The sequence below is a fragment of the Pleurodeles waltl genome, chromosome 6 (genome assembly GCF_031143425.1).
Source record: "Pleurodeles waltl isolate 20211129_DDA chromosome 6, aPleWal1.hap1.20221129, whole genome shotgun sequence".
Taxonomy (NCBI): domain Eukaryota; kingdom Metazoa; phylum Chordata; class Amphibia; order Caudata; family Salamandridae; genus Pleurodeles; species Pleurodeles waltl.
The window spans coordinates 1,554,039,407-1,554,058,623 of NC_090445.1; the positions used below are offsets into that span (position 1 = coordinate 1,554,039,407).

Here is a 19,217-nt window from a genome sequence, read left to right on the forward strand (position 1 = left end):
CCTGTCCCTTTTTTTTGCATAGCTTTGTGAGTGCGCGCACACACACACACTTACTTGACTTCCCACCCTGCACCCCCAACCCGCCCGCACCCACCTCTCTAGGCTCCTCACTCCTCTCTCTGCTGGGAGCAGACAGAGGACTGTGTTGCCTGACAGTAACAGATAAATTATTTTAATTATTTCATACTTTGTAGGCGTCTTTAACTTATGCTGCCCTAGGTGATCTGACCTTTGTCCCAGAAACCAAGACATTTATTTAAAGATCTGACTTTTGTCCCAAAAACCGGGACATTTATTTAAAATTAAGAGACGCGTAGGGACAGTTCTCTAAAAACCGGGACTGTCGGGGGAAATCCGGGACGTCTGGTCACCCTATTCAGCTAGAATTTTTTTTTGCCCTGCACGATGAAAGGTTTGCACAGGGGCCAATGCAACGGGTCTTGCATTTGCTCGAGTCAGAGCTATTAACGTTGTAAACTCCTAACCGGACTTTTCTTGCCACACAAATTAAAAGGAAAAAAAAAAACGCAGCGCAACCGCACTATGTAAAATGCAGCGCGATATGGCTGAAATAAAAAACGGAAAAAACGAGTGCGATCGCACTATGTAAACCTCAGTGCGATGCGTGGAAAATAAATAAAGTAGTCTAGAAACCATGCTAAAAATCTGAACCTCATAGTTTACTGATGCTGTGTGGGTGGGCTAAACACAGGAAAAGGCATGACTTATGCATGCCTTTCACAAATGAAAGCAAGCGGATTTTAAAAGGCAAGCCCATAAACCAATGAAAGTGACTGACATGACACGGGCGTGGTTGGAAGCCCAAAGAGAAATTACTACAGGGGAAGGAGAGCTTTGCGATTGCCCTTAAACAGCCATTCCTACAAAGACTGTAGAAAGATGACGAGGGAAGCAATACAAACGTCGGAACCGGATGTTAAAGTTATAGACGTCACTGCCAGTAGAAACATCGAGTGGGCGTGGTTACGGATGTCGTAGTTTTGCCGCATGTCACTGCCGGGCGGCCATTTTGTTCCGGTGTAGGGAGGACTAAAATAGGGACTGCGTAGAGTGAATTTCTACGGCACAAGAACGAACTTCCCTGAGTTTCTTCCGCTAGGTCTCGCGGTCGAAGAGCTGGTGAGTATCTTTCTTGAAGAGTTGTAGATATCTTCCAGTAGGGGCGCCGTACGGGGAGCAGTTGTAGACAGCTCCCCATAGGTCTCCTCATAGTGAGATCTTGTTCGCCTCTGACATATATAGTTGACGTGTACCGAAGCATGGTTATGTTCTGTTCAATTGTTCTTCATTGTTGTAGACGTCTGACGTCAGCGCGCCTTTACTTGTTGGCATTGTAGGCGGCGGGCAGCGCCTTGCTTTGGAGAGATACGGAGGGCGGTGGAAGAGTTCGTTGTCTCGAAGGCCAAAAGCGATGCAAATTCCCTTGAGAGAAAAAACCCTAACGAGCCGATCTATGAATCGACCTTAGTTGGATAAAGCGAATCGGTATAGTGAGTTTTGTGAGATGAATGTTGAAGCTGTTTATCAGACTGCCGGTACCCACTTGCACTATTTTCCTCATAACATCAGTGCAGTGGCAGTATAATGTTTGCCCTTATCCACGGCCAAATTCCCAAAGTTGCGTTCGAGGCATGGGTTGATTTGACTGGACCGCGGCGTTCGGGGACGCGAGTACGGATATTTTAGTTGCTGTGGATAGGTGCGAGCCTCTTAGAAGCAAGCGGCTCAACCAGTGGGTCCGCAGGCGGGCGTGTGGTAAAACGTGCAAACAAGCATGTGTGAGTGCCGTGGTGGTGTTGATAGTGACTGTTGTAACAGTGACATTGATGTTAGCTGCGCCAGTGTGTCGATTGCGTTTCCATAGTATTTGGGGGGTGGGGAATACTGCTCCCCTTAGTGAGCCAGCGCTTATTCTATGTGTATGTGAAATAATTGATAATAATACAAGTACATTGCTGATTCACCCAAATGGATATCGTGGGTGATTTCCAGTGAGGGATTTACAGGGAAGAGAATCTGTGACAGTCCGGCCAAATATACGATTGACAGTGGCTTTGTAAAGTGTTCGTAGGCAGTTGTAGATTGCCCGTTTGTGGCTGTTTCCTTGAGCTACTCGTATTCCCTGTTTTTTTTAGGTCGAGCATTCGAGACCTCTTGTATATACTTCTTTGTGGACTGTCTGCTTTTTCATTGGTTTGTTTCAGTGTCCTTAAAAAATCCTTGCTTGCTAGTGGGCAATCCTTGCTCTCTGTCCCACCTTTTCATCAGTTGTACACTCCCCTGGAGCATGGTCCCAGTACTTGTACCCTTCCACTTGTACCAATGTAGCATGTGCTTGGGGACTACTTTTTTTTTCTGAGGCTAATAGCATTTGACCAGAGCGCTGGATGTTTGCAGTGGCTGAGGTCTGTTTTTGTTCACAGGGCTCTAAATCATGTTCTTCTCTGGTTACATGTGCCCTGCATTTAAAGACCGAGGTCAAATGTTTTATGAGAGAGCCTAACTGCCCCCTGTCTCCCTGGTGCAAAGACAATCTATTTTCTTAGCACTGCCGATGCGTAAAGAAAATCGCTACTGTTACAGTATTTAAAGTATATTCCCCCCAATTCAAAATGGCCGCTGCACATCATGCGTGATGATGTAATTTACGTCATGGCGAGGCCGTCTCTTTTCTACGCTGTTGCTTGTTTCATTTGGTTTCTGCCCATTCACCAACGGGAGTTCGTTTAGTACTTCTAATTACTTGTAGGGAATTCTGCATTTTGTTTCAGTTTACCCATTGATTTATTTGTTAAGGCTTGACATGTATTTAAATTGGGGTTTTTGGTAGGCACGGGGAGAACCAATGCATAGACTCAAACCCGGTTCCCTCAGTAGCTGCTCACATTCATTAATAAACTAATGTAATTATGTGGGCTGGAACATGTTCCGAGCGTTTTTCAAAAAGTATTGATCTTGCTTACGTGGGGCAAAACAAAGAAACCCTGGACACAGTTAAGTATTATTTCACTGAGGAACGGCTTGTGGTTTGTCAGTTTGTAGGTAATCTTGCAGAGCAACGTAGGTAAAAAGAAGACAAGAAAAACAAATGTTGATGTTGGCTTATTCCTCTATTGGAAGAGGTATCTGGAGATGTCTTACTTTCGGCAACCGATTTATGCAACCTACTAAAAGCCCAGTCTAAGCACTACTTATAACACTATGCTACACAACAGAAAACATATTTTTGAACCGACAAAACTTTTCAATGTAAATACAAAGCCACACCTATTCTCCGAAGCATGCTTTCGTACACCGTGTAGTAAGTGATGCGGTGTGGACAGTGTATTTTTGATATATTGTGTTTTTTAACAGCTCTCTTTATGGTAACTGACAATAATTAAAATATGCGCTACTTGATGGTAAAAAAGAATGCACCACATAAAAGCAGAGGAATCATAAGAATTCAATAGGAGCGAAGCAAATACTCCAAAATTAATCTTCTCTAATGATTTTTTTCGTGATAAAAATACACTTGAACAATCTACTTCAGAAAAATAAGTTCCTGGATTTCAGCATGGTGAAAGATCGGAGATGTGCAAGCTGCAATTAAACTAAGCCTGCATTTAAATGAAATGGCCCCCTTTGCACTTTTGTCCAATGCACACGAAGATGTCTTTAGGATGTTCTGTCTCCTGCGCTTGGCATAACTTTGTTTGTTTACTAATGAGCTTGTTCATACTAAGCCAGTTCCCATAACGGAAGACACATAAAAACCGTAAGCACAGCAAAGTAATTTCGTTCAAGCCTGTGTGTCACAAGATGTTTTTTTTTCTAAATTCTTGGGTCATGGGGCAATCCTGACTTCCTAACATGAGGACCAATGTATATATTGATGGCCGATAAAGGCTGCCCGATCAGTCTGGTTTTCCTGCTACAGCACACAGTCACTACATAGAGGCCAGCCCTAACTCATAGTTACATGACTGTACGCCGCTGCCATTTTAAATGATGCCACCAAGTTTGTCCCCTCTCTGTTTCACTCATTCTCCCTCTAGCTTCCTTTATCTCTCAAGCACATGCACACACATTTTCTTGCTCTTTCTCTCTCTCCTGTTCCTTTTTCTTTGTCCCCCTTTGTCCGTCCTTTGGTTATCATTCTTTCTATTATATTGCTCTCCTCTCATATTAACTGAGTCTGTGTAGGAAGTTGGCTCTGTATGTGCTATTTCAAAGTAAGGAATAGCATGCACAGAGTCCAAGGGTTCCCCTTAGAGGTAAAATAGTGGTAAAAAGAGATAATACTAATGCTCTATTTTGTGGTAGCGTGGTCGAGCAGTAGGCTTATCCAAGGAGTAGTGTTAAGCATTTGTTGTACATACACATAGACAATAAATGAGGTACACACACTCAGAGACAAATCCAGCCAATAGGTTTTGTATAGAAAAATATCTTTTCTTAGTTTATTTTAAGAACCACAGGTTCAAATTTAACATGTAATATCTTGTTTGAAAGGTATTGCAGGTAAGTACATTAGGAACTTTGAATCATTTCAATTGCATGTATACTTTTCAAGTTATTCACAAATAGCTATTTTAAAAGTGGACACTTAGTGCAATTTTCACAGTTCCTGGGGGAGGTAAGTTTTTGTTAGTTTTACCAGGTAAGTAAGACACTTACAGGGTTCAGTTCTTGGTCCAAGGTAGCCCACCGTTGGGGGTTCAGAGCAACCCCAAAGTTACCACACCAGCAGCTCAGGGCCGGTCAGGTGCAGAGTTCAAAGTGGTGCCCAAAACGCATAGGCTCCAATGGAGAAAAGGGGGTGACCCGGTTCCAGTCTGCCAGCAGGTAAGTACCCGCGTCTTTGGAGGGCAGACCGGGGGGGTTTTGTAGGGCACCGGGGGGGACACAAGCCCACACATAAATTTCACCCTCAGCGGCGCGGGGGCGGCCAGGTGCAGTGTTAGAACAAGCGTCGGGTTTGCAATGGAAGTCAATGAGAGATCAAGGGATCTCTTCAGCGCTGCAGGCGGGCAAGGGGGGGCTCCCTCGGGGAAACCTCCACTTGGGCAAGGGAGAGGGACTCCTGGGGGTCACTTCTGCAGTGAAAGTCCGGTCCTGGGGGCTGCGGGTGCAGGGTCTTTTCCAGGCGTCGGGACTTAGGTTTCAGAGAGTCGCGGTCAGGGGAAGCCTCGGGATTCCCTCTGCAGGCGGCGCTGTGGGGGCTCAGGGGGGACAGGTTTTGGTACTCACAGTCGTAGAGTAGTCCGGGGGTCCTCCCTGAGGTGTTGGTTCTCCACCAGCCGAGTCGGGGTCGCCGGGTGCAGTGTTGCAAGTCTCACGCTTCTTGCGGGGAGATTGCAGGGTTCTTTAAAGCTGCTCCTTTGGATAAAGTTGCAGTCTTTTTGGAGCAGGTCCGCTGTCCTCGGGAGTTTCTTGTCGTCGTCGAAGCAGGGCAGTCCTCAGAGGATTCAGAGGTCGCTGGTCCCTTTGGAAGGCGTCGCTGGAGCATAGTTCTTTGGAAGGCAGGAGACAGGCCGGTGAGTTTCTGGAGCCAAGGCAGTTGTTGTCTTCTGGTCTTCCTCTGCAGGGGTTTTCAGCTAGGCAGTCCTTCTTCTTGTTGTTGCAGGAATCTAAAAACTTAGGTTCAGGGAGAGCCCTTAAATACTAAATTTAAGGGCGTGTTTAGGTCTGGGGGGTTAGTAGCCAATGGCTACTAGCCCTGAGGGTGAGTACACCCTCTTTGTGCCTCCTCCCAAGGGGAGGGGGTCACATCCCTAATCCTATTGGGGGAATCCTCCATCTGCAAGATGGAGGATTTCTAAAAGTTAGTCACCTCAGCTCAGGACACCTTAGGGGCTGTCCTGACTGGCCAGTGACTCCTCCTTGTTGCTTTCTTTGTTCCCTCCAGCCTTGCCGCCAAAAGTGGGGGCGGTGGCCGGAGGGGGCGGGCAACTCCACTAAGCTGGAGTGCCCTGCTGGGCTGTGACAAAGGGGTGAGCCTTTGAGGCTCACCGCCAGGTGTTACAGCTCCTGCCTGGGGGAGGTGTTAGCATCTCCACCCAGTTCAGGCTTTGTTACTGGCCTCAGAGTGACAAAGGCACTCTCCCCATGGGGCCAGCAACATGTCTCTAGTGTGGCAGGCTGCTGGAACCAGTCAGCCTACACAGATAGTCGGGTAAGTTTCAGGGGGCACCTCTAAGGTGCCCTCTGTGGTGTATTTTACAATAAAATGTACACTGGCATCAGTGTGCATTTATTGTGCTGAGAAGTTTGATACCAAACTTCTCAGTTTTCAGTGTAGCCATTATGGTGCTGTGGAGTTCGTGTAAAACAGACTCCCAGACCATATACTCTTATGGCTACCCTGCACTTACAATGTCTAAGGTTTTGCTTAGACACTGTAGGGGCACAGTGCTCATGCACTGGTACCCTCACCTATGGTATAGGGCACCCTGCCTTAGGGCTGTAAGGCCTGCTAGAGGGGTGTCTTACCTATACTGCATAGGCAGTGAGAGGCTGGCATGGCACCCTGAGGGGAGTGCCATGTCGACTTACTCATTTTGTTCTCACTAGCACACACAAGCTGGTAAGCAGTGTGTCTGTGCTGAGGGAGGGGTCTCTAGGGTGGCATAATACATGCTGCAGCCCTTAGAGACCTTCCCTGGCATCAGGGCCCTTGGTACCAGAGGTACCAGTTACAAGGGACTTATCTGGATGCCAGGGTGTGCCAATTGTGGAATCAATGGTACATTTTAGGTGAAAGAACACTGGTGCTGGGGCCTGGTTAGCAGGGTCCCAGCACACTTCTCAGTCAAGTCAGCATCAGGCACAAAGTGGGGGGTAACTGCAACAGGGAGCCATTTCTTTACAGTCTGTCTTTCTCACACACTTTCTGCTCTTCTGTCTGGAGTTCATTCAGCACTTTGCACAAACTATCTATCCCTCTACGTCTTCCTGTCTATTTATTCTGCGCAGCTCTCTCCCTATCTATCCATCATGCCACATAATTCCACTGCACAAATCCACCCCACACCTCTCAATTCCACAATAAACAATTGCAATCCAACTACTTAAGTCCTCTCCACACAGTATACATCCTCTCCAATTCAAAACAAAACACATGGGTAAAAGACGTTTTCATTTACAACACCAATAGCTCGAACTCTCACAAATGCGAGACCTATTGGCATTGGCATTGCCAATGCTTGTTTTTTCTTTCTTAATACTTATGAATGTCTCCCCCTCCACCACACACACACACACTCCCTTTTGCCTACGGCCTTTGCAGTGTTTTGCAATGGCATATTGCCATGCTCTTCAGCTATGAATGAGTTATGCCCCTGGAATATGGGTCCAGTGTCCATCTTAATTGATTGCAGTAGTTGAAGTGCATAAAAAAAGTATTGTAACTGTGATACTGAGTACATCTGGGGCTCGGTCAGTGGGCATGGGGGTGAGATGAAAGGCGTGACTAAAAAAACATTCTGCAGCTTTTCTGTTGGTCTTTCGTCTTCAAGTAACTGTTTTTGTCTCTCTTGTTTACGGTCTCCTATTTGGCCAGCTCACACCTTGGTGTTGCTTCTGTTTAGTCTGTGGAGCATGGTGTAGGCAAGTACCACTGTTGGCATGGTCCGCCCCCCGTGCGCACACACACTTTTTGCCCAATGTTTAAGCCAATTTTGATTGAAAGTGTGCTGGGACTCTGCTAACTAAGCCCCAGCGCCAGTGTTCTTTCCCTAAAACTGTACCTTTTGTTTCCACAATTGGCACAGCCCTGGCACACAGTTAAGTCCCTTGCCAAAGGTACCCATGGCCCTTTTGCCAGGGAAGGTCTCTAGGGGCTGCAGCATGTATTATGCCACTTGGGAGGACCCCTCACTCAGCCCATGCACACTGCCTTGCAGCTTGTGTGCACTGGTGGGGAGAAAAAGGCAAAGTAGCCATGGCACCCCTTTCGGTGCCACTGCTTGTGACGTAGGTAAATCACCCCTCTAGCAGGCCACACAGCCCTAGGGCAGGGTGCACTATACCACAGGTGAGGGCAGAGCTGCATGAGCAATATACCTCTACAGCATGGGTACTTGCAAACATTTTCCCAGGGGCCAAAAAGTTTGGTCTGTGGTGTGCCCGGGGGCTACATTGATGCCAGTAGTGACGGTTGGCTGGCGTGCCTGGGGGCATTGGTGGCAAGGAAAGTGTAGGAGAAGCAAAAGATAGATATAGACACACACACACGCACATATATCTTGTGGCTGAAATGAACAATGGGAAACCAGAAAACCTGGATTGTGTGATTCTAGGCAATTGTTTAACTTCACTTTACCTCGTTTTCTGCATTATCGCATATATGACCTCAAAATATAGGATTTCATGGTGTGTGCTGCACAAAACCTGCTTCTGTTTGGTTTAATAAACTATAACGTTGTTCATGTATGATAGGAACCCAGGCCACCCATAAAGTGCACATAAGTGACATCCCTCTTTAAATTTACTATTGCTGGTGTTCTCATGGTAAGGGGAAGAATAAATGTTTGAAAACTATCACTTTTACATGAATACATCTCAATGTACTGATAAAACAAATTGTACTAGGGTGAAAAGGTTCTGTATGTTAACTAAATTTTTTTTTTTAATTTTGAAGTGACTGGCATAGTTTTACACTTATGCTGCAAGATGTCTTTACAAATGAAGGCGTTTCTAAAGTTAAGTGGAGGAGTCCCCGGTCACTTCCTTTCCTTAACACCAATTAAGTTTAAATAAACGAGTGTGTGTCTATTTAATATTTTTATTGTAAGTGCTGAGTCGAACAAACAGCTGTCCAGTGCTCCTCTTGCCCAGGGGGCCGCATGTTAAGGTCAGAGGGGCCGCATGAGGCCCGCTGGCTTTACTTTGAGTATCCATGCTGTACAGTGTCTAAGTCCATTCTTAGACATTGTAAGTGCAGTGTAGTCATATTAAGTATATCGTCTGGGAGCTTGTCATTACGAACTCCACAGCACCATAATGGGTTCACTAAATACTGGGAAGTTTGGTATCAAAATCTTTGTTCTGCCTTCCTGGGACCAGGGTGCCCAGGCCCCAGGGGGGCAGAAACCTGTCTGAGGGGTTGGCAGCAGCAGTAGCTGCAGTGGAGACCCCGGAAAGTAGTACGCAGGCTCTGGTTGGAGACCAGGGGAAGCATGGGATTGGCACCCCAATACCACATTTGGCTTGGGGGGGACAATTCCATGATCTTAGGCATGTTACATGCCCATGTTCAGAGTTACCATGGTGACGCTACATATAGGTATTGACCTATGTGTAGTGCACACGTGTAATGGTGTCCCCACACTCACAGAGTCCAGGAAATTTCCCCTGAACAATGTGGGGGCACCTTGCTAGTGACAGGGTGCCCACACACACTAAGTAACTTTGCACCTAACCTTCACCAAGTGAGGGTTAGACATATAGGTGACTTATAAGTTACTTAAGTGCAGTGTAAAATGGCTGTGAAATAACATGGATGTTATTTCACTCAGGCTGCAGTGGCAGTCCTGTGTAAGAATTGTCTGAGCTCCCTATGGGTGGCAAAAGAAATGCTGCAGCCCATAGGGATCTCCTGGAAGCCCAATACCCTGGGTACCTAGGTACCATATACAAAGGAATTATAAGGGTGTTCCAGTGTGCCAATCAGAATTGGTAAAATTAGTCACTAGCCTGCAGTGACAATTTTAAAAGCAAAGGGAGCATAAACACTGAGGTTCTGGTTAGCAGAGCCTCAGTGATACAGTTAGGCACCACACAGGGAACACATATAGGCCACAAACGTATGAGCACTGAGGTCCTGGCTAGCAGGATCCCAGTGACACATATCCAACACACTGACAACATAGGGTTTTCACTAGGAGCCCTGGCTAGCAGGATCCCAGTGAGACAGTAAACAGGCCAAAAGTGGGAGTAACAAGGCTAGAAAGAGGCTACCTTCCTACAGAACCCGTGGACTCTGTGCACAGTATATCTCACTTTGATATAGTATATACAGATCCAGCTTCCTACACATGGTCCAAGCATATATTTAATCATTTTAATTAGTGCCCCTCCACTAATCAAGCTGTGATTCCGGTACTGTTCATCAATTCACTAAAATGCCAGGGGTAGCGGAAGTCGCATCTCACGCCCTCTCATGTTCATATTCACTCACTCACATTCACACTAGCAGAAACACTCACCCACAAGCATGCCTACAACATAACTTTTGCTTTCAACTTTTCAACATTGACTTTATTTTTTCAGAGCAATGCAAAGCATCCGGATTGGTGTACAGCAAGACTAAAACTTATTGGCAAAGCCAGTAGGTACCAAAGATTGGTCCTATTGGCGTTGCAAATGCTTGTTTTATGCTTTGAAACCTCTGTTGGTTAATGTAATCACTGAAGATATGTGTGTGTATCCAGGTAGCCACATAATTGAATTCTGCTTCATGCAAAGGGGCAGTAGTGACTTGTGGGTTTTTAATGTTGGTGGGTGCCCATCCTAGGGCAGATAGCGCTATGAATATGTACTGCATTACATACAGTATGATATGCTGCTACGAAGTGCACAGACATTTAGATTTAAGATTTAAAAAAGTGCTTTTAAAGTTTAGATATGAGTAATATGTAGACTTCACATAGTGCCAACACATTTTTTAACTGTCCTTTAATAGCACACAGCTCATCAGGGTCACCTTAAAATACATCTCAAGAAGAATACTCTTCAAGTGACTCAGTCAGTTAAAACCAACACTGGTCTCCAAGCAGCCTGTACATCCTCAGACTAATCAGATGAGCACTGTAGGAGACTGGCCCTCTATGTAGTGTGCAGTGCTAGGCACAATGTGCAGGGGGTCCAGGCAACCACACGTTGGTTTACAGTGGTAAAAACTAGATCACCTAATTTTTAAGGTATCTTGGTTGAGCATTCGGGCCAATCTTGAAAAAAGAGCAAACCATTTGTCCTACTCAGTATCAGTCATGCAACTCACACATTCGAAGGAATAACTCAAGACCAATTTATAAAAATACTTCAGATTTTTATATAATTTTTGGGACCAGGATTGTCAAAATTGGTTACGTGCTTTGGGAAATATGGGTTTTTGAAGTTTTTAATAAAAAAAAATAGCCTTTTTGTGTCTAATTACTCACCATAGGACTCAATAGAGAGTCACAATTTAAAAATACGTATAAAACCACACAGTTGCTTTACCAAGTTCTTTCTTTTGCAGGCTGGTCAAGTTCATTGGTGGGCACACTGTGCCAGCTGGAGAAGTTAGGACACCTCACTGTTTCAGCTGGAGCAGCTGTGAAAAGTCTCTGGAGCTAGTGCAGAGCCATTGCAGGGGGGAGTACTTGGGAAAGGTTTGTGCAGGTACGTTTAGAGGTGGTTCCTTGGGGCCCCCTTGGAGTGTCAAGGTTGTAAGGGGGCGAGGGACACTTGAAGCACACCGGGTTCTTCATTATAGGGTGGCTGGGTGCAGGGCGAATTGGTGAGCGGTCACAAAGATGCCCTTTGGATCTGGAGGTAAGTCACTTCAAGGGTCACTTGCAGGGCAACAAGGGCACTCTGGCAGGAGGTCCGTGGTGTTCTGAAGTCCCTCGACTTGGGCTTCCTCCTGGTCCTTTTTCAACCACGGCCGGGCTGGTTTTCCTGGTGTCCGACATCAACTGACCAGTACCCAGGGTATTGGTACATTTCGACCACTGGAGGACGCAGTGCCACCAAACGTGGCACACTTGCAGGGTTTGTCCTCATGGTCATTGGTGTCACCAGCTCCAGTTGCTACTTCCGGTTCAGGAGTTAGCTTCCGGTCAGTGAAGTGACCCTCACTGGGTTGCTGGTCTTCTTTGTTGCAGAGTGGTACCTCCATTCTGGAGGCAGTTAATGGGCTATTGGCAAAGCATGGAGGTACCTGGGGGTTCTTGAGGTCAGTCCAGTGTCCAGCAGCTCTTCAGCCGCGATTGTCGAGTCCTCTGTGCAGCAGGCAGGTTGTGGCGCCTTTTCTTGTGTAGCAGGTCCACACTGTGCCTTGGATCTTCTTGGTGCTGGTCTTCTTTGTGTCCTTCGATTCTGATCGAATAGCTGATCTAGGGGTGCCTACTAAAAACTGAATTTAGTGGGCATTTTAGGGGGATCCTTTGTGTCCACTGGAACAATTACCTCTAGGTGGCTCCACCCACTATAGTGACCACTTTCTTTAAGAAGGGTCACTTCTCTATCCCTGTTTGGTTAGTTTCCTTCCATCTAAGATGGAGGAAAATTAATTTGAGGGTCCACCTCGCAGGCAAAACCTTAGGGGTGGTGGATGCCGGGTGGGGCCATTCCCCTTACTCTCTGTGTGGTTTCCCGCCAAAAATGGGGGTTTGCAAAGGGGCTGACCATCTGCTGCTAGCAGCAGGCCTGGGGGTCAAGTTTCAAAGACAGTAAGCCTTTTGAAGCTCACGGGCAGGGCAGTACACATTCCTCAGGGATGGGGTGCTAGCATCTCCACCCTGGAAGGGCATTGTTCTACAAACCAGAGAGGCGGGGCTCTCCCCCAAGGTGAGGTGTCTGAAGGTGGCAGGCATGGATAGAATGGTCAGAAATCATGCCAAGCTTTTGCAGGTGGCACCTCTAAGGTGACCCCTGGGTACATTTAAGAATAAATCCAATACTGGTATCAGTTTGGATTTATCATTGAGCTGTTTGATACTAAACAACCCAGGGTTCAGAGTAGCCATCATGTAGCTAAGAAACTGGTGTTGACCAGTGCCGGGCACACGTATTAAAATGGCTTCTCTGTTCCCTCGCTATGTCACAGGTTTGGCAAGGACACAGTGGGGGCATATTTCTCATGCAGCTGTGCCCTCAAATATAATATGGTGCACCCTGCCTAAAGGATGTAAGGCCTGCCAGAGTGGTGTCTTACCCATAATAAATGCAGCGTACGGTGGGCTAGGCACACAGGAGGCGTGCAATGTCGAGGTTGTGTTTTAGGTTTACAGCAGGACACTCTGCCTGCAATGGCAGTTCTGGGTGCATCTGGATGCATGGCTCTAGAGCAGAGATCTTCAAACTGGGGGGCCTCAAGTGATCCCGGGGGGGGGGGGGCACCAGGTGCTCTGGCCAAAATAAACATTTTACAGATAACCGGGCTTTGTTTTAAGCAGACACATGTCTTTGCATTGTTTATAAAGGTAACAGTATTTAACTGCAATGTTTAAATAGGTCTAATGGTATTTAAACATTGCAATCTTTATAAAATAATTCAGAAAAATTCTGAGGGGGGGGGGCAAGGATTTTTTATTTTTCAACTGGGGGGCGCAGCATGAAAAAGTTTGGAGACCACTGCTCTAGAGGGTGGCACAATCAGTGCTGCTGCCCATAGTACCTCACACCCTGGGTACCCAAGTACCATCTTACTAGGGACTTATAGTGGTAGCTAAGGGTGTACCCAATTGTGCCAGTGCATGACATCAGTTTTAGGATGAGAGCTCTGGCTCAGGGAACCTGGTTAGAATGGGCCCTGGGCACTACAATTTCTAGGCAACATAATACATCAGGCAGAAAGTGAGGGCTAACCATATCACACTATTTCCCCCCCCCCCCCCCCCCAAATGAGAGGATGAGTCTACCCTTTCACTAGTGAGCCTTCATCATCTAAGTGGAAGAACCTGGAAAGGCCATCAGCATTGGCATGGGCATTCTCTGTGTTCCACTTGATAGTCCATCCCCTGTAAGGAAATTTACCACATAAGCAGTTGGGGGTGTCAAAAAGAGGCCATTTCTCACAAGCACACTTGCATTTCTTGTGGGCAACAGATACTCTGGCAAGAATGCTTGTTTTTTGTGTAGCTGTCTGTCCCATTCTCTACTTCACAGTGGAGGAGACCCCTCCCTCTTCTACTTCAGCTGAGACTTCTCAAATGTTGGAATCAACCATTCTGGGCCAGTTGCCTTTTAACATAGTAGGGGTCAGGTAACTGTTTGTCAAATTTAAAAAGTATGTGCACGTCATGTCCCTCGGATCCTGCCCACTTTGTTCATAAGTTGTTGGCTGCTCAGAACTGTCGCACTGAATAAGTGCAATGGTGTGATGCAAGTCTCCTTAGTAATGACGTTGCCGCTCTGTCTCCTCTCCCAGTAGCTAGACACAGGTGGCAGTTGAGTGTCTTTAACCAAGGCATCCATTCCTGTGAACAACACCTTGTCTCACAGACGTACCTTTGCCTTGGCTGTTCCTTAATGGCCTTAGTGTGCTAACTGGACAACTTTGCCCTAAAGCACTTCAGAAAATACAAGTTTGAGCCCCGTTAGGAATAAACCATCTGCCAGTGCTTTGCTCATGTCCAAAGTGATGTAAAAGAAAAGGGAAACCTTAATAAGAGTAGATTAATATTGGTCTCTGGGAAAAGAAAATTACAAAAACTGAAAAGACCTTAATTTCTTTAACCTGAATATTTTGAACCTAAATAGGGACACAATAGTTTATAAAGCATGAAAGCCAGAACATGTATAACGACTAAAAACATTCTATAAATTCATATTTAATTTATTACATTTCTTTGTATCAGTATAATAATTCATACAAAATATTCAAATTGTCACCTTTTACAAAACAAAAACAGCTAAAACCCTTCAAAATTAATAATAATCTCACTAGCATCCATCCTCAGTCATACTCGCCCATTCTACTTAAATAAAAACAATACTGAGTCACAGGGTGTTATAATGTACATCCCTGTACCAAAAATGCATAATAATCCTGCTTTGAATCGCCTTTCAGTGGACTCTTCCAGCTCTGTTACCAACGCACTTTTTGGTGCACACAGGCCAGTGACCGATCACCTTCATCAGGGCATCTAAAATATCTGAGCAATTCTAATTAAACTTATAACAAAAAATATAGAGACAGTTCAGTTATCCACCAACTGTACTCCAAAAGAGCCACCCTTATCAAAGATTGTTAGCAACAAAATGTAGAAACCACTGGCCCTATACCATTAAAAAAAAAAAAAATATATATATATATTATTCAATTCAAATTGTAATTTGTGTGGTGGGTACTTGAGGTACTTGCACCTTATATCAGGTCCAGGTATCCCCTATTAGTGAAGGCAGTGTCTAGAAGCCAGGCCCTCTAGAGGTAGCTGTGGTTTAGCAACCAAGATTTATCTAGGAGACATGGAAAGCTCTTGCAGTACCACTGTTGTCACACAGCACTTACACATGAAAGAAAACACCCAGTTGTACAAAAATAAAGGTACTTTATTTTTGGAACAAATCACGACAAAATACCAGACAGGTGACCCACTCTTAAAAGGTAGGTAATACACTAAATATGTATATACACTAGCAATCAGAAATAAGCATTAAAAACTTTAGAAAACAGTGCAAATAGTAATAACCAATAGTGACCCCAAGGGGAGCACAAACCATATACCAAAACAAGCATTTGTAATGAAATGGGTCGCCCATTTGCTTGAGTAAGAGCTACTTGTGTAGTATATTCCGAATTGGACATGTCTTGCCACATAAATGGAAAATAAAAAGTAAAACAGAAGTTAGCTCGTAGTTAAACGTTTTATTGCCAAAAATGCAGTTATCCATGTAACTGGGTCCATATGGTGCAAAGCGCTTGATTACCGGCCAGCAAGATCACATGATGTTGCATAGGAAATGTATAGAAAAAAAGTTGTTCAGAAACCATACGGAAAACACGGGGCCTCGTATGTTTTCAGTAGTTGGCAAGTGCGCTCGAGGTGGGCTAAAGACAGGAAACGGCATGATCTATGCATGCCTTTTGCTAATGAAACCAAGCAAATTTTAAAAGGCAAGCCCACAAACCAACCAAACTCATGGGTGTGCGGTGGGCATGGTACAAGCCCATAGAGAGATTACAGCAGGGACCGACTGCTTTGCGTTCGCCCCACAATTGGAATGCGAACCAAGGTACCGCCACTTAGGTAAGTTAAATGTGTAGAGGGGAGTACTAGAAAACCACAGAGGTAAGTAACACAGTAACCCCCCACCCCCCTCCCAGAGCAACCAGAAATGCTGGAGTAAATTCCCCAAACCACCCAAAAGGAGGAAAAGACACCCAATGGTGCAAGGGGGTACTGTCCTGCGTGGGAAGGCAAAGGCTTACATCCATAGTTGGACAGCTGATGGAGAGGACCAAGAGGACTACTCCGGACCACCACCCGTGATGCAGGATCCACGCAGCTCAGCAGGAGAGGGGATCCACACAGCAGTTCCACCACACACGAGTTACAGGAAGCATCTTATGTTGGTAGGCCGTCTCCTAACGTTAGGTCTTTCCACTTTTCAAGATGATCACCAAAGCCTACCAATTGTGTCCTTAGATCAAGTACATGTCTCAGGGTTTATAAAGTTTACATCATCTGTCAATATTCCACTTACTTGAATCTGCTGGTTTGTGCCGGAATGAAGAGTCCCTATAATCCCCTTGAGGTTAGCCCTCAACTGATGACCACTACATGTCCTGGTGGTTAACTCCCAGATGAGGAGAATTAGGATAAAACAAGATGTTAAAGCTTTCTTAACGATTTGCACTTTTTCTGATTTCTTGGGGTAGCTTCTCCCTTATTCAAATAGCAGGGTCTGGGTTTGACTGGGGAAAATCTCTTAACCGGAATCTGCATAAACAAAAGATTTGACGAGCATTAACTGTGTGAACTCTGCTGCTTTTTTTAATCATAAACTCCCCTGTCTTGTCTCCAAGTCGTCAATATCCCTGAAAGTGATCTTATGTTAAAGTCCAGTCCTATTACTTCATAGAGATCTGTTGCTGAATTATCAAGTTCAGTTTCTCACTGTGAGTCATTTACTTTCAATCAACACCACTATTAAAAAGGTCTTGTTTTTCACGTTCTGGGAAGGGTTGAGGGTACTGACCTCTATTAAAGATTCTCTTCTCGTGTGTGTGTGTGTGTGTGTGTGTTTTTTTTGTCTTTACTTTTGTAGATTGCTGACAAGGTGTTGCTTGTCAGAGGGAGGAGATCAGGAGAAAGCCTGAAAAGACTGGGCTAAGGCCAAAGGACTGCTGAAGTTGGAACTAAACTTGTAGGTAAGTCTGTTCTCTCAAAAAAAACGCCAAGCAAGGCTGGGCAGCGTGGGCATGGCATTTATAGTACAACGCCAAGTTGGCCTCCCAATTTCACAAGATTTCAAGACCTGTCATTCTAGTAGTGTCTTTTTCAGGAGGACAGGAGGCCTTTTTTGAGATTGAGATATGGTGAGTGAGTGAGTGAGGGGAGGGTCAGTATTTGTACATATTGTCATTACATTTTGTCCTTGGTGGAAACAACTAAAGATCAAGAATATATTCGAGGAGTCAGATGACAGGAGGAAGAGGCAGGTGTGTAAGCCATGCAATGTCATGTACCCCATTATTTGCCCCTGTGATCTGGGGTAAATAATAAGGTGTGACATTGCATGGCTTCAATTCCCAATCTCCCTAAGGTCGACATAGACTTCTTCAATACTATTGCCAATCGCACACATGACCTTGTCCACATCTGTGTTTACCAACAACAAGTTTGCTTACCAATGACAGGTTTGCTTCTACACAAACATCTGTTGCGTGGGGAAACTAGACAACACTAGTTTATCTCTAAGTTTAGTATTACTATGGAAGGCAAACCGGTTTGGATAACTCTGGTTTATCACCATCCATATTCAAAATATGCCTGGGTAACTTAATAATCTGCCATTCTGTTGTTCAACATAATGGTGAGAAACACACACTGTGTTTTTGTGCTCTGTGTGTTCTTTTCATCTCTGTTGCAATATTTTACTCTCTAAAAGGCTTCCCTAACCAGCCTTTTTGGGTATCCTCTTGTCTGAAATTTCAATAAAAAGACCTCCGCACTGAGCACAAAATAATGAAGATCTTAAGTTATGCCTCAGTGGGTACATGGACCAAAGAGAATTCACTTCGTTTTGGCCCTGATGGTGAAAACAATTAATATGGGGGAACATATTTCTTTCAGTTGGTTTTGTAAACAAGCCTACTTCCATTTTTTTTTTCTTCTGTGTAGGATCCAAATAATCAACCTTTTTCCCTGCTTATAAGAGGAGTAAACTTCAGGTTGTGATAGTATGCTTACTTACTAGCTTATACAAGGACAGAAAACACAAGCCCACATAAACGTACATATTTTGTAGCTTTAAAATATGTCTGTTTTTCTATGTGTTACTCTACGATAAACTCATTTCCTCAGAGCTTCTGAGTCCATTGACTAGGTTACCTCCTTTATTGTATCTGCTTTCCAAGATGACCATATCTCGCTTTTTTGGGGGGGGGGGGGTTGGGGTGTCGTGTGTGTGTGTGTGTGTTTTTTTTTTTTTTTTTTTAGAAAACCTTTTTTCACTTTTTGTTTTTCTTTTCCCTCTATGCAAACATGCAACAAAAAGAATTTGGTCCAGTACACAAAGTTCATCGGTATGTAGCCTGATGTCTTACTACCCTGAGCTAAAATTTTCAAACTCTTGTCACTTATTTAGACTTTCTACAACGTGAGCTAAGAATTACTTTGCAAGGTTTAGACTGGGAAGTCCAACCTGCTTTAGATTATACAAAAATGACAGCTTTATTTTCAGTTTCTGCTCTCACCAAGTTTAACATCTTTCCTCCTTGGTTATCCCTCTTGATACTCCCTCCGCATTTCGTGCTCTCCTTTAGCCATTCCCGTTTTTTCTGCCTCCCTCAGCATTTTTTAATGTCTTTCCCTGTTCTTTACCCTTTTTTAGGTCGAATGCGCAATCACTTTGACCTGTTGTGTTGTGGGCTATCAACCACGCCCACCTCACGCCCATCACTTTCACTTGATCGTGGCCTTCCCTTTAAAAACATCACTTTCATTTGTAAATGTTTTACGTTTGTCCTGCATTTGAGGCTTTTTGTCGCGCCTTGCAGACTGCACCTGTTACATGAATTATTGCACGGTTGCCAATATACTTCAGCGTGGGTGAACTATTATTATTATTTTTTTTCTCTTCCCCTTGCATGGCACTCACCGTGCAAACTCAATCTCTGCTATTGAAGCACTGGTCACATTGTTCGCAGTTACCTAATTGGAGTCATTTCTTGTGGCCCTCCCCTCTTGTAGAACACTTGAAATTTATTAAGTGCTTTAGTTTAAACAGAAATCATCAAAGAGAAAGCGGCTCTTCCAGCACAACAGGAGAGCGAATAC

The 19,217-nt window shown here is 44.9% G+C and overlaps 1 protein-coding gene across 11 annotated transcripts in view; it reads left to right on the forward strand.

Moving 5' to 3' along the window:
* The first annotated feature begins 838 nt into the window (after positions 1-838).
* The window catches only part of LOC138301106 (TAR DNA-binding protein 43-like), a 154,983-nt gene continuing 136,604 nt past the window's right edge, over positions 839-19,217 (forward strand). For 3 of the 11 annotated variants that reach the window (XM_069241220.1, XM_069241219.1, XM_069241221.1), the window contains exon 1: positions 839-1,140. The gene's annotated coding sequence lies outside the window, so the exon portion shown is untranslated. Of the gene's footprint in view, positions 1,141-1,317; positions 1,512-16,983; positions 17,087-19,217 lie in introns of those variants that run through there. The other 8 variants (XM_069241225.1, XM_069241224.1, XM_069241222.1 and 5 more) reach the window with 7 other exon arrangements.